Genomic DNA, 14,649 nt, shown 5'->3' on the forward strand with positions numbered 1-14,649 from the left:
CTCACAGTATTTGTTACTTAATAGAAATCTCATGAGTGATCCTCATAGTTACAAAATATTAAAAAATATATATCAACGAGTAAATCTAAGCGAGTGTGGAAAAATGCCATTATTGACCACTTAGAGAAAATAATGCCATTTTCAGTCACAATGCAACATGATTCATATTGGAAACATTTTTATTGAGCTACTAGAGGCCCAGTGCATGAATATGTGCACCGGTGGGGTCTGGCCCACCTGACCCCAATCCGGGTGGATCAGGGCTGGGCCTGTTGGAAGGTGGAGATGGTGGGAGGTTGGCCAGCTGGGGAGAGGGGCTATGGGTGATTGGACGGCAGACACTGCCCCTGATTGGGGTCGGGGGGCCGATTGGGGACAGGCCAGCCATGGGGACGGGCTGTGGGTGGTGGGACGGCCAGTCCTGCCCCAGAATGGAGTGGGGGTTGCTGATCGGGGGCCATCAGCTTGGGGGAGGGGCCATGGGTGGTTGGCCAGCCAGCCCTGTCCCTGATCGGGGTGGGGGGGCTGGTCTGGGGTGGGGCCGGGTGGGAGGAAGGGCTGCAGGAGGTTGGCTGGCCCCACCCCCTACTGGGGTGAGGAGATGATCAGGAGCTGGACCAGCCAGGGGGGAGGGGCTGCAGGCAGATCAGGGTGGTGGCGGCTATCAGGTGTGGGCTGGTCGGCAAGCCCTGCCCCCTATTGGGGTGGGAGATGCAATCTGGGGGCCTGGCGGGGGTTAGGGGTAACAGGAGGTTGGCTGGCTGGCCCTACCCCCTGATCAGGCCATTTCTCCAGCCACACTGAGCGTCATAAAAATCTGTCCTTCGGTCGTTATGGCATTAAGGTTGCTGGCTTTTTATATACATAGATTATTGACATAATATTTGAAACTTATTATAGCTACATAACTTTAATATAAATGTCAAAATAGATCATTGCTTCTATATTAAATGATATAAAGATATCTCTACTAATCAGACCATTTGTTATTTTTTTCATTTTCTATTCAAACATATTCTAAATATTTACAAAAATCTATGCACATCTCCCAATTACCTTTGTGAATAAACACTACAAACAATAAAATATGTTGTTTAAAATATAAATTTATCATAACGCAGCACCATGGAAGTGGAGTGCTATTGTTGTCTTGATGGGAGTGAGAACATAGAGAATTTCCTTTTTTGTTAGAAAATGGTATATAGTAAGTAGGTTACATAATTAAATAATAAGAAAAATAATTTAAGTATTGATTATTTATTGAGGAAGACCAAACATTTTTAGCAACATTTTGTTTCTGAATACAGAAATCTTGCTAATATTTGGAAAAGTCTGTTTGATAGACTATATAAACCTTCAAATGACCCCAAATCAGTGTAAAATACCAAGTCATGAACATGCAATTTCACAACTTCAGAGTTGAAAACACTCATAAAATGATGGAAATCTAAATGGTTGAGGTAATTTCAAACAGAATAATGTACTTCCTCTTTTATCTACTTATAACATATGGTTTGGAGAAAATAAAAACTACTCGCCTAGTATGTTTTCTTTCTCAGCATTTGGACTTGATACTAATATACACGTGTTCTATCCTTTAACTTTTTCTCTTTCATTGGAATGAGCTGAATGTACATCTCAAACTCATTTGTCTTTTTTATTTCAATAATGTTCTATCAGCACCCATTTTTCTTCCTCTCCTGACATATTTCCGCTGCCTTGCACCTTCCCAGAGAATATCAAGTCAATGCTGTGAAGATATCTCCTATTGTCTGCCTCAGAGCTGTCTCTCCTTTCATCTGAGAATTCCTTCATCTACCATGAAAAAGAACTGAAAAGACTGCACTCTCATTTTTAATACAAAACTATTACTCTTCTTGAGGAACTCCTGCCTCTCTTATTTCTTGATCCTTTCAGGTATACTTATGATAGTTCCCTTTACTTTTTTATTTCTTTTCTTTTATCAGCTTCCTTTATGATGGAAGATGGTGGTGAGCACTTTTGTATATTCCCTGTCTGCAGAACCCTTCTTATCTGATGGTAAAGATTGGTCTTTTTATTATGCTGAAGAAATTGCCTCTGCCACATTTAAAAGACCAGTGATGATAATTTTGGTTGGAGAGTACTGACAGTTTTATAATTTTAGTGAAATCTTATAATATTCTCTTATTCTGCTTCTATTTCTGTAGGGGGAAAAAAGTCTCCCACACTTTCATACCACTCTCAATTCTTTACTGTTTTACCATCCTCAGTTCATTTTCTCCCATTTCTTAAATTTTAGGAATCCAAAAACAAACATAATGAAGTGTACGTTTTCTATAGAATATTGAAAATAACATCACATTGACTATTCACTGTGTCACTACAGTGGAACTAAACAAAAACAACATCACTGATTAAAAAACTACTTGTATCTAGGTTATTACCTGATGAAATATGTTTAAGTAGATATTTATGCATTTAATTTACACAGAAATGGAGAAAGTTAATTTTAAAACATTTAACAAAATTATTTTGCCGAAACCGGTTTGGCTCAGTGGATGGAGCCTTGGCCTGCGGACTGGGGGGTCCCAGGTTCGATTCCGGTCGGGGGCATGTGCCTGGGTTGCGGGCGCATGTCCCCAGTTTTTAATTATAATATGTGTATATACATTAAACAAAATTCTTACATTTTACCCAAATAGCTGCACTATGGTTTTCAATTAATTCTGTAGTATCAGTTTTTCTTTGGTTTGTATTTGAGATTATTGTTTAATTTGTATATAAGTGAATTTAATTAATTTACTATTTTATGTTATTATAATTAATTATCCTTATATATATGTATGTATATTTTACAAACTAAATTCTAAAATTTACAAATTATTTCCTCTTATCATACAATCTTTTACAGAAAGTTTCTAACAAATTCCCCAAAAACTTCCAAACCACAAATGGTTGATTCATTAATTTATTGAGCACAGTCTAACAAAGATCATTGTGTAACCTTGGACAGTTACTTAAACACACTACTTTAATTCATAATCTTAAAATTCGAAAAACAATGATAACTGCACATTCAGTTAAAATGCAGATTAACTCAGTTAATTACATTGTAGAAACTTAAAAAGTGACAATTATTATATTTTATTATTACTATAGTCAGAATAAATATTTAAAACTTAGAAAACTTAATTATCTAAAATGCTTAGAGAAATGTCTGACTCATAATAAGCAGCCAATTTAATTTAGTTATCTATTAGAAGTAGTAATAGTATTTATTTCACAGCATTGAACCTATTGTATGTTGTTTCCTGGATCATGTGCAAGTGATCTATCTTCTTATCTCTCTCTGTCTCTCCCTTTTAGAAAGTCATAGAGCTGGAAGAAGTGAACTGTGGTAGAAGTGAGTCAGCTGGGCTCAGCAAACAAGATAAGGAGGCAAAAGAAGGACCCTTGGAACTTAGGAGAAAGAAAGCAAGGATATATGAGCTTGGGGTAAGGAGAGGGGAAAAGACTCAGGTATGCTGAGAAAGAGAGAGAAAGAGGGGGGGGGGCAGGGGCAGAAAAAGAAAGAGAGCCTCTGCAAGTGACTTATTGAAGAAATGCCTACAGGAGAGAAACCTGTATGGGAGTAAGACCAGTAAGAAAGAGTTTATGGATGGTGGGTTAAGGTAAGTTTTGGGCTCAACCTCACCCCCTGACCACTGGCGGTCTGCTGACTTCTTGGCTGACCACAGAGAGGCGGTCTGAAGGCAATGTTCCTCTGACCCCTGTCAGGACCACAGGGCAGGCCCCACTCCTGCTGCTCATGTCTAACTTCCTATTAAACACTAAATATATTCTATATTCTCAATATGTTGAAGTGACATGAGTAACAGCAAGACATATAAATAAATGCCATCACTAATTAATGAGGTAAGTAAAGGAAGATACGATATTTGTTCAAAGGCTTAGGGCAGGAATTCTTGATTTGTCATTCAAAATGACATGGATGTCTACAGAAAAACATATGTGACATCTGGAAATTATATAAGTGGGTGTTTCTAAATATGCATACATATTTTTCTAGAAATATAATTATATTATAACAGGGTTTTATGACATAAAAAGTTGAATAATCCCTGATGCAGAGTTCGAAATGATTTTGGTTATATTAATATGGCACCATCCAATATGAAGTCCTGGCCCCTCCAGGTGGCCTAATTTTTATTAATATTTAGCTACAAAGTAAGGGAACATAATTGAAGTAATTGCAAAATAACTTGATTGGAAGATTTCTGGTGCCTCATTTTGACCCCTTGTCCCTAATGTTATAATTAAGCAGTGCAACAATAGTTCAGCATTTAATGTATAATCTGTCCTGATTGACTATCACATCCTCATGAGTTCAGTTTATTGTTTATGCTGAGATTTTCTCTTTGACTATTCATAGAACTGTGATCCTCTGTATCTAGATAGTACAAATATTAGACAGGAGGAAAACCATGAGCATTTAAATTTTCCCCTTTCTAATTGTAATTAAGTTATTTATAATATTAAAGATGTTTTTCCAGTTTAATGGACAGTGTAGTATAGAGGTTAAGAGTAAGTTATTTAACTTCTCTGTTTCTTCATCTCTAAAATGGTAATAACAATAGTAATTTTTTTCATAGGCCTTATAAAATTTCTAGGCGTTAATATCTTTAAAGTGGTTTAAGTAGAGCCTAACATACAGGAGTACTCAAAAATTATTAGCTATTATCCTATCTAATAAAAGGCTAATATACAAATTGGCCGACGGCAGAATGACTGGTCACTATGATACGCACTGACCACCAGGGAAAAGATGCTCAAGGCAGGAGCTGCCCCTTGGTGATCAGTGTGCTCCCACAGAGGGGGCGCCACTCAGCCAGAAGCTGGGCTCAAGGCTGGTGAGCAAAGTGGCAGTGGCAGGAACCTCTCCCACCTCTGTGGCTGCACTAAGGACATCCCCCGAGGGCTCCTGGACTGCGAGAGGGTGCAGGCCGGGCTGAGCGACCCCTGAGTGCATGAATTTCATGCACTGGGCCTCTAGTATATCATAACATATTCTCAATAAAAGCTACTATGCTGATAATAAAGAAAAGTAATTTCATGAAAACAGCAGGTTGAAGATGGATGATTATCTAAAACACAACCTTTAATTTGTGGGATGGATTACAAAAACCATAGAGCAGGAGGCCATTATCAGTGTGGTATTCTTCACTTACCTAGTAAGAGTAGAGCATGCCTTCCTAAAAGATGTTCATTAGCATTATTATCCCTAGTTGATTATCAGCAAAAGGAACTAACAATAGCCTAAATAGGGGCATGAAACACTGGAGCTGTCCATCATTACTAATGATGATATACTTCTATTGTAAATAGTGATCTTAGATTTGAATACTAATTATAGAGGTGTTTGGTCATCTTCCAACCCTTAGAGTTAAATATTCTGAAAACTAAACAATTGTACTCATCAAATAATATCTGAATTATTTGATTATAATTTCATTTATCATTTATTAAAATAATCAACTGCTTTTCTGGTTTAATTTAGACATAACCTATGTCAGTTTAGAATATTTAGAATATTGCCAAAAATAAAAATAAAATAGGAAAGAAAACATAAAACTCAGCAAGAAAAATGATTTAATAATTTTAAAAAACTATATGTTTTAAGCTTAATAAGAATTAAAAAGAATATAAGCTTTTTTTTCATAGAAGATATATTTTCTAAGATGGTGTATACAAATTTATTCCAGCAATGCATTTATTTAACGGGAGTAAATAATAGAGACTTTAGGAATATAGACATTAAATATGACCTGAGAGTTGCTTTTGGAGAAGATTGTACTCTGTGACCTCTGACCTGAACTCTGTAGGATGTCTTGGAGTTAATTAGCATGGTTTGGATGGGAGAAAGATCTACTCTTTGCTCTCTCACCCTAGTAGAAAATTCAGAAAATCTGAGAGAGAGGAAAAGTTTCCAAATTTCTTGTTTATACTGTTGTGTATTAAAACTCTCTGCTTTGCTTCCTAAATATCTCTTTCTTGAGAAATACATGTTTATAAACTAGTTTAAATTAGGGAAATAAAGGGTGAAAAAATATTAAAACTTTCACCCTTTAGAATACATGCTTAAGAAAATAAAAGGTGCCCAGCCGAGTGTGACTCAGTGTCTGAGAGTTGACCTATGAGCCAGGAGGTCACTGGTTTGAATCCAGGTGAGGGCACATTCTTGGGTTGCAGGCTCAATCCTTAGTAGGGGGAACGTGGGAAGCAGCTGATCAATGATACTCTCTCATCATTGATGTTTCTATCTCTTTCTCCCTCTCCTTTACTCTCTTCCTCTCAAAAATCAATAAAAATATATTTTAAAAAATAAAATAAAAGGTTAAGAAACAAAGTCAGAAAAAATATTGGGTATAAATCTCATAAAAGGCTTATATTCAAAATCAATTTTTTTTTTAATTTAATTCAAAAGGATTCAATTTAAAATTGGTAAAATTTTAGAATATAGTATTCACCAAAACATTTACTAATACCAGTAACTATTTTTAAAAATACTCAAAATCATTAGTTATTAAGGAAATGAAAATTAAAATCACAATCAGATACCATGACACACCTATTAGAATGGCCAAAATTGAAGACTGATGGTGCCAGATGAGAATATGGAGCAACTTAAAATTTCATATATTGCTATCTACACTAATAAAAGACAAACATGGTAATTGACCGTACCTTCACTATACTTCCCATTGGCTAATCAGGGAGATATGAAAATTAACCACCAACAAAGATGGCGGTTAATTTGCATACATAGGCTCCAAGCAGTGGAGCGAAGCCTGATGGCCCGGGGCCGGTGGAGCAGTGAGGCCTGACGTTTCCGTGGCTGGCGGAGCAGTGGGCCTCACATCTTTAGAGCCAGTGGAGCAGCGAGGCCTGACTTTTCTGGGGCCGGCGGAACAGTGAGGCCTGATGTTTCCTGGGCAGGCGGTGCAGAGGGCCTCACATCCCTGGAGCCAGCGGAGCAGCGTAGCCTGACGTTTCTGGGGCCGGCTCCGGCCAGAACTCGGCTAGAGTGAAGGCCTGGGCCCCAGGTGCCAGAGGCAAACCGGTGCCAGCAGCCAGGGGAAAGGAAGGCCTATTGCACGAATCTCTTCATGCACAGGCCTCTAGTTAGTTATATAAAATAGTACAGGCACTTTTGAAATGTTTCAATTATTTTCATCTTTTACAAAGATAAACATTTACTTACCATATCACTCAGAAATTCAACATCCCACTCATGAAAATTTATGTGAATGTAAATAAACAAATTTATAAGATTTTGCAATAATAGATTGCAAAATAAGTTTCCCTTTGCCTCAGCGAGCAAAGAGAGGTCTTGCCACCAAGGAAATGGCGAATGGTCCAGGGTACAGTGGCAATTGTTGATATGAATGCATGTTGTGTTTGCTTGTCTTCAAGTGATCTCCCTAAGGTTCCACTAGCCTATCCTGCTCTGATATGTTCTAGACAAGCCCAAAGCACATTTGCTTCTTAGGCATATTTTCCTTCACTTCTGTTATCTTTTTGCTACCCACATGGAAAATTGTGCCTCCCACCTGCGGGAGAAGGGCTCTCTCTGACTTAGAATGTTCTACAGTGATTTATCCAAGACAAAGAACATTTAATCTTCTAACTAATAATATGCTTTTCCATGATTAAAAAAGGGTATTTTTAGATATCTTTGTTCTTTTTAATAGATGCAGATGTGTCAGAAACTGGAAGGGAGTTTTAAACATCTGACAGCTTAGCCTGAGCTCGTAGAGAAACCTGTGCTGTGATATGTAGAGACCCCCTCATAAGATGCACATGGCTTGCAGGACACATGGGTAGGCAGTGAAGAAGACACGGGCCATGTGAAGAATCACAGAGTCAGTCTCCATGGGGGCCTGGACAGAAAACCCTGCAGAGCCACTTTCTGCCTGTATATTTCAAAGGATGTGAACTGTGCTAAGGGACATGGTCCCGAGCATGTCAGGAGGCCCCAGGAGACGCAATAACCAAATATTACACTGAATCCATTCTGCTTTCTCAACTCTGCTGCTTCACAGTTACCAAGCAGGTCTCTACAAAAGACTGCAGCAATTTTCCTATCAAAGGCATCTCCCGTGGAAGCCATCACTCGGGGAAACAGAAGCTGCTGGGTGCATGGAGTTGGTAGAGTTCAGAGACCCTCTCATACAGGTAAATGTCATTTAAAACCCAGCGACAGTGAAGTTCATTCTTCAGAAATGCATTCTGAGTGGCCTCCATGAAAATACAAAAGAGATAACGGCTGTCCATTGCTGTCCTAAGTTCAATATTTTTATTTGCTCCATTCTGCACATTATGTCAAAATCTTCATATGCTTCTTATATTTTTATGAAATCTCCTTTCAATTGGATTTTTTCTTAGTCTGCAGAGTATGTTTACTTTATATAACATTTTGTTGTAAATTAATATTTTTATGAACAATGCAGTTATGATTTGTAATTTTGACCCAGTGATGGAGACTCCTGAGGACAAACAAAACCAAAGCTACAACCATTTGGTTACTGGATTAAGGTCAGGCATGAGATGTTGAAATATCATTGCAGGAAGAAGCACCTAGTTATAAATCCAAATATATTTTCCATCATATCCCTCATGGGGATTAAGTGAATTTTACCTTCAGTAAGACTCAAGTATATTGAAAGCTGAGTGTTTTGTTTTTAGGAAAGTCTTCATATAAAACAGGGAATTGGAATAGCACAAGAAATGAAAAATAAGATTTCTTTGTAAAGTTAATCCTTTTAAAATATTAAATGATGACAAATGGTTTTAAAAAGTAACTGACTTAAGTACTAATACACCTGGAAAAAGTGAACAAGAAAAATGATTTCACTGTTTGTATCACATTCACAACAAATGATAAGAGAATAACAAGAATGAGGTGAAGAATTGGAGGAATATTTATGGCAATTTTAAGTGCCTTGAAAAGTCGATCTGAATTGCTTGCATCAAAGAGAAAATAGACTCTTTAATGATCACTTCCCTGACAACTAACAGTAACATCACTTTTAGCTGTGACTGCTAAAATTAGATACCTTTGTCTTGGAATACTCAGTCCCTGAGAACACTACGGGATGACAGCCTTCATCTCCCCATAAGACGGAAAGGAATGATTCATCTTCAAATGAGCGATTTCTATGATGAAGGGGGAAAATGCTCCTTAAGAAAGATGGCAGAATAACAAAAAATAGTGCCACACTAATTATTTAGCTATACTTAGTGAAATGACTTTGATTTTAACCCAAGTAGTACAGTTTTTAAGGTAGTCACTGATTAGGACTGTTTATCCCAGGAAAAGAGACTTTTATTGGTGACAAAAGGGCCTTTAACAACTTGTTATAAAATTATGCTTACTTGAATGAATGACACAATAGAATGTACTTGTTGGAAGTGCAAACAAATGCCTTTGAAACTGCTGCCTTGCGGCTGTTAGCTGTTGATAACTAACCGGGCAGGCCATGTCATCATCATTTCCCGGGCAGTGCAGAGCTAAACAATGGGACCTTGTCAGGCTCTCCATCACAGCTCGTCACCTGAAGACATAAATAAAAATTCAGCATATCCCAAGATCTATTAAAAGGCTGGTATGTCTATTAAGAATTTCCACTGAAAAATTATGGCTTAAATTCGGCCTTTAAAAAACGTATACTTTAGTTCCAGTGCAGACATAGAGTCAACATTCATCTGATACACTTAAAACAGAATGTGCCAGGAAAGCCAAAGTGCAAGAAATAGCTACAAAAATATTAAGTTAAAAGCCTCTAATTGTATAAATCACTGTAATTTGGCAGATCAATGTGTTAATGGGAAGGGATTGTGTCTATTTCGGCTATGTAAAATCGCCAAAATGTCACAGGAGAAGGTAGAAAATCTCTTTCCTGTTCTCTTGAAATATTTTGGTAGAACATACTCCAAGTACAAGTGTGGGTTACAGAATTACTCTGGAACCGGGTCTACACATTTTTTCTCTACAGGGCAACACAGAAATATTTTAGCCTCGCCTAGCTAGCTGGTGTGGCTCAGTGTTTGCCCTATGAACCAGGAGGTCACTGGTTCAATTCCTGGTCAGGGGACATGCCTGGGCGTGCAGGAGGCAGCCGATCAATGATTCTGCCTCATCATTGATGATTCTGTTTCTCTCTCCTTGCCTCTCTGAAATCAATAAAAAAATATATTTAAAAAAATATTTTAGGCCTTGAAGATCACATATTGTTTCTGTCACAAAATCTTCTTTGGTTTTATTTCACAATTCTGAAATACATGAACACCTTCCTTAGTTCATCAACAGTACACACACACACACACACACACACACACATACATAAAAGTAGAGTCTACTGGCCAGATTTGACCCATGGGTCATAATTTGCAGACCTCTGCTCTAGAGAATAACAAATATGTGCAAACTTAATGGAAAGAGACAATTTTATAATTCAAAGGACTTCATTCTTCTTTTTGCAGTAGTTATTTTTCAAGTAATAAAGAATTCCATAAAATATGCCATATTTCATGACATGAGGAAGTAATTATTAGATATAATTCCTGGCATGTGAGTGCATTTTAAACCATATCAGCATTTCTGGCTCTGCTTATGCATTTTGAAAAGGAGATTTTAATGCAAGTTGGATGGTACTCCAGGTGTATATTGTCACTTAAAACGCTGTGGAGAATAGTCTGGAGACAAACAATTAAATTTAGCTCGATGCCAAAAGCAGCTGTCTGAGATGGTCCTGGTGGCACTTCAGACATGTATGTTTTATGGTGTGATACCGCAAGTCACCTCGTTTCAACATGTGTCTATTTTACAGACAACATAAAAGCAACACAGAAATAAAATGAATTTTTAATTCCTCTTCAATGTATATGTGTGTGAGTGTATGTGTATGTTTGTATTCATCATAGTTGCCTGAGAAGTAAAGAATGACCCGCTTTGTTAGATATTTAGGGGGGCGAGGCCATGAGTAGGTTTTGGGGCAGTGGTTCTCAACCTTCCTAATGCCGGGACCCTTTAATACAGTTCCTCATGTTGTGGTGACCCCCAATTTCATTGTTACAAATTGAACATAATTAAAGCATAGTGATTAATCACAAAAACAATATGTAATTACATATGTGTTTTCCGATGGTCTTAGGTGACCCCTGTGAAAGGGTCGTTCAACTCTCAAAGGGTCGCAACCCACAGGTTGAGAATCGCTGTTTTAGGGAAACTTAAATGAATAAAACTAAAAGAATGCATCTTACTTTTATAATTGATTTATTGAATTTTAGAGAGAGGAAGGGAGAGGGGGAGAGAGAGAGAAAAAAAGAGAGAGGGAGTCCTAAATAACATTACAGAAGGGAGAAGGACAGAGGAAAGAGAAAGAGATTATATTATTGGCCAAGCCTTCACCAACCAGTGAAACACATACAGACAAAGAAGGAGAAATGAGGAGAAATATCATGGGCAGGTAATGCTGCTTAGTTAGGAGGAAAATCTTTTATACGCAGCACAATCCATCTCATCTTGACAATATGCCCTCATTGGGCACATCTTCACCGTGGAATGTTATTCCCAGAGGCTTTGGAAGTGCTCCCTGGAAGAACTGCTTCCACAAGGGGCTTCAGTTTCTGCAGGCGCAACAATGATCTCTGACAGCTTCTAAGAGGCCTCATGAAAGTTATTCTCATGAAGTTTCATGCTACTCAACAGGACTCAAGGAGGTGGCGCCACTTTCATAGAGGGCCCACAGATATTTTAACTTTATTTATATTCCCTACAGATTGTCTAACAAATTGGGATTCTGCCTGAGGCAGAGCTAAATTACTTTTGTTAAATCTTTTGATGCTTGTCATGTAAAGTATACCAAACTCCCCTTAGATTCCACTCAGTGAGCCAGGTTACTTCTGGCCACACCACGTGGTTTCTAGCCTTTTGTAAGACACCAGTATCATTCAATCATTAATGTATTTGCTTATTAACTTATCTATTCAAAAACATTTGTGGAGCAATGTTTTGATACCAGGAGTTTAGGGACACAGCGACAAGCAAGACAAACTCTCTGTCCTAATGGTGCTAACATCCTAGCAGAAAATAAACAATGTAATTTCAAATGAGGTGAACTCTATAGTAGGCCAGGGTGTGGGGCATCAAGGGATACAATTTTAAACAGTTCTGTTATGAAACCTCCTCTGGAGAAGGGACTTTGAGGAAGCACGAGATGGTGGTAAGTAAATAGGATGTGGCTTAATTACAGAAAATGATTACCGGGGAGAAGTTCTGGACGTACCAGAATCTCTCGGAATAAGAGCTTGGCATATCGAAGAATAACTATTAGGTCAGTGTGGCTAGAGTCGAGAGTGTGGAGGAGAGAGGTGGGAACTGAATAAGGAGGGGTAGAGTTAAGTCACCTTTGGGGCTTTGGGTATATTTGGGTTTTAGTATAAGTTTGATAAAAGCTATTAGAAAAATTGGGGCAGGTGAGGGGGACATATTCTTATTTATGTATTAAATTAAGTTGAACATTTATGTTGACATTTTTTATAAGACAGTTGTATGACCCAGCTCTGGACAGCGGTACTGACACAGGGCAATGATATGTTCCACTGAAACAACGAGAAAAAAACTGGTGGCTTGAATTGGGGAAGAAGGAGACAGTGTGAAGTGATGAAAAATGGCCAGATTGGAGAAGTTGAAGATAAATTTGATGTGGCAGAGGAGGGAAGAAGAATGAATGATGTGTGTTCCCTTGAGCAACAGAGAAGATGTTGGCAATATTACTGAGGAGGCAAAAGTTGTTGGTTGGTAAATACAGTTTGGAAATGGAAGTCATGCATTTTCTGGAAATATTAATTTTGAGATACCTATCACTTATCCACACATATCTGTTGAATAGATAGTTGTATGTTAGAATTAAGAACTTAGTGGCAGTATCTGGAAGGGAGATTTTCAAGTTATCAGTAGTATAATAATGACTTTCAAAAGGACATGAGAGAATAAGGATGTATGTATATAGAGAATAGATGCCCTCATATTGAGTCCTAGATTATCCCAACTTCAAGTCTTAAGAGATAAGAAGAGGAGTCAGCAACAACAAATGCAATAGGAAGAAAATCAAAGTGTATGGTGTCTCTATCACCAATTGAATAAATATTTAAAGAAGGAATGGTCTTCTGATTCTAGGAGATGGCACAGTAGATGTACATAGAACATCCTCCCAGCATAGCTTCTTGTAAATGATGAGCATACAATTTTTTTTTGGAAAGCTGTTTTCAAGGCAAAACAGAGCAGGTGGTAATGTTAGGAAACAACCAGAAGCCAGACATGACAAGAAAGCTGCATCCCACAAACACAAGCTAACACTGGAGCTGCTGTTTTCCCCCAAATAGACTGCTGATCCTCCGTGGCCTGGAGCCTGGTCCTAAGCAGCCAGCTGCCTACAACTAGAGAAGGCACACAGGACCAGAAGTGTCTGCATACAGCCAGGGCTCCAATGTGTAAGCTCAGGGGAAAACCCTCAGAACGTGACTTTCCGGTCTCAGTCTCATCCTACACAAAGCAGGGGTAAAAAAAAAAAAAAAAAAAAAAAAAAGGAGCCTCTTTTGAGAAATGCTAACCCATCCCAGTCCACTGAATGGGTATCTGAGTTCTTAACTTTGTGACCTGCAAAGCCTCCAGTTGACAACTGTTGTTAACTTTTTTCCATGGGCTGTTATGTTGTCAGGCTCTGGGAAAGACTTTGGTAGGAAAAAAACAACACTCCTTCTTTCTCAAAGAACAAGTTTAGAAGACTTAAACTATTTTACACAGAGTAAAGATTCCCGGAACAGCAGATGACAATCAGAAAATAGTAAATATCCAGAATCCAATCCTGATGCCAAAGACTGCTGAAAGGTTGGCCGCAGCGATGCCAATTACCTGGAGATGAGGATACCTGGACAGACTAGATTCAAAATAGATGGAGGCCTGGTTTGTAACCAATTACTACAGACTTATAGTCACATACTTATTCAAACAGCTCAAACTTCATTATCTTACAGTTCTGAGGTCAGTAATCAAAAATGGGTTTCAATGAACTAAAATCAAGGCATGACAGGGCTGCATGCCTTCTGGAGGCTCCAGGGGAGAATCTGTTTCCTTGCAGTTTCCAGGTGCTGTAGGCTGCCCGCCTTCCTCCTCTCCTAACCTCCCCTCCCCTGCCTCCCCGCTCCTCTTCCTAACGTCTTCAGTGTCTGCTCCATACCTACGCCTCCTTCTCTGACCCTTCTGCCTCCCTCCTGCATCCTTTAAGGTCTCCCTTGACTACACTGGGTTCACCCAGATGTCACAGAATAACCTCCCAATCTTAAAACCCTGAACTTCATCATATCTACAAAATCCCCCCTTGGCCATGTCAGGTAATATGTCCACAAATTCCAGTTTATTAATAGAATTTGATACATTATTAGAGTTAGAATAAAATGGAAAGAGCTAACAGCAGTGCTCCATCTAAAGTTACTGTCACGAAGCCAAGTACAGGGGGAAAATTAAGACATTCTAAACTCCAGGTACTCTATTACAAATGAAATATGGAGCCAGTAGTCAGGGACTAGAGGGGATTATATATATAT

The sequence above is a fragment of the Myotis davidii genome, unplaced genomic scaffold (assembly GCF_000327345.1).
Source record: "Myotis davidii unplaced genomic scaffold, ASM32734v1 scaffold742, whole genome shotgun sequence".
NCBI classification, from domain to species: domain Eukaryota; kingdom Metazoa; phylum Chordata; class Mammalia; order Chiroptera; family Vespertilionidae; genus Myotis; species Myotis davidii.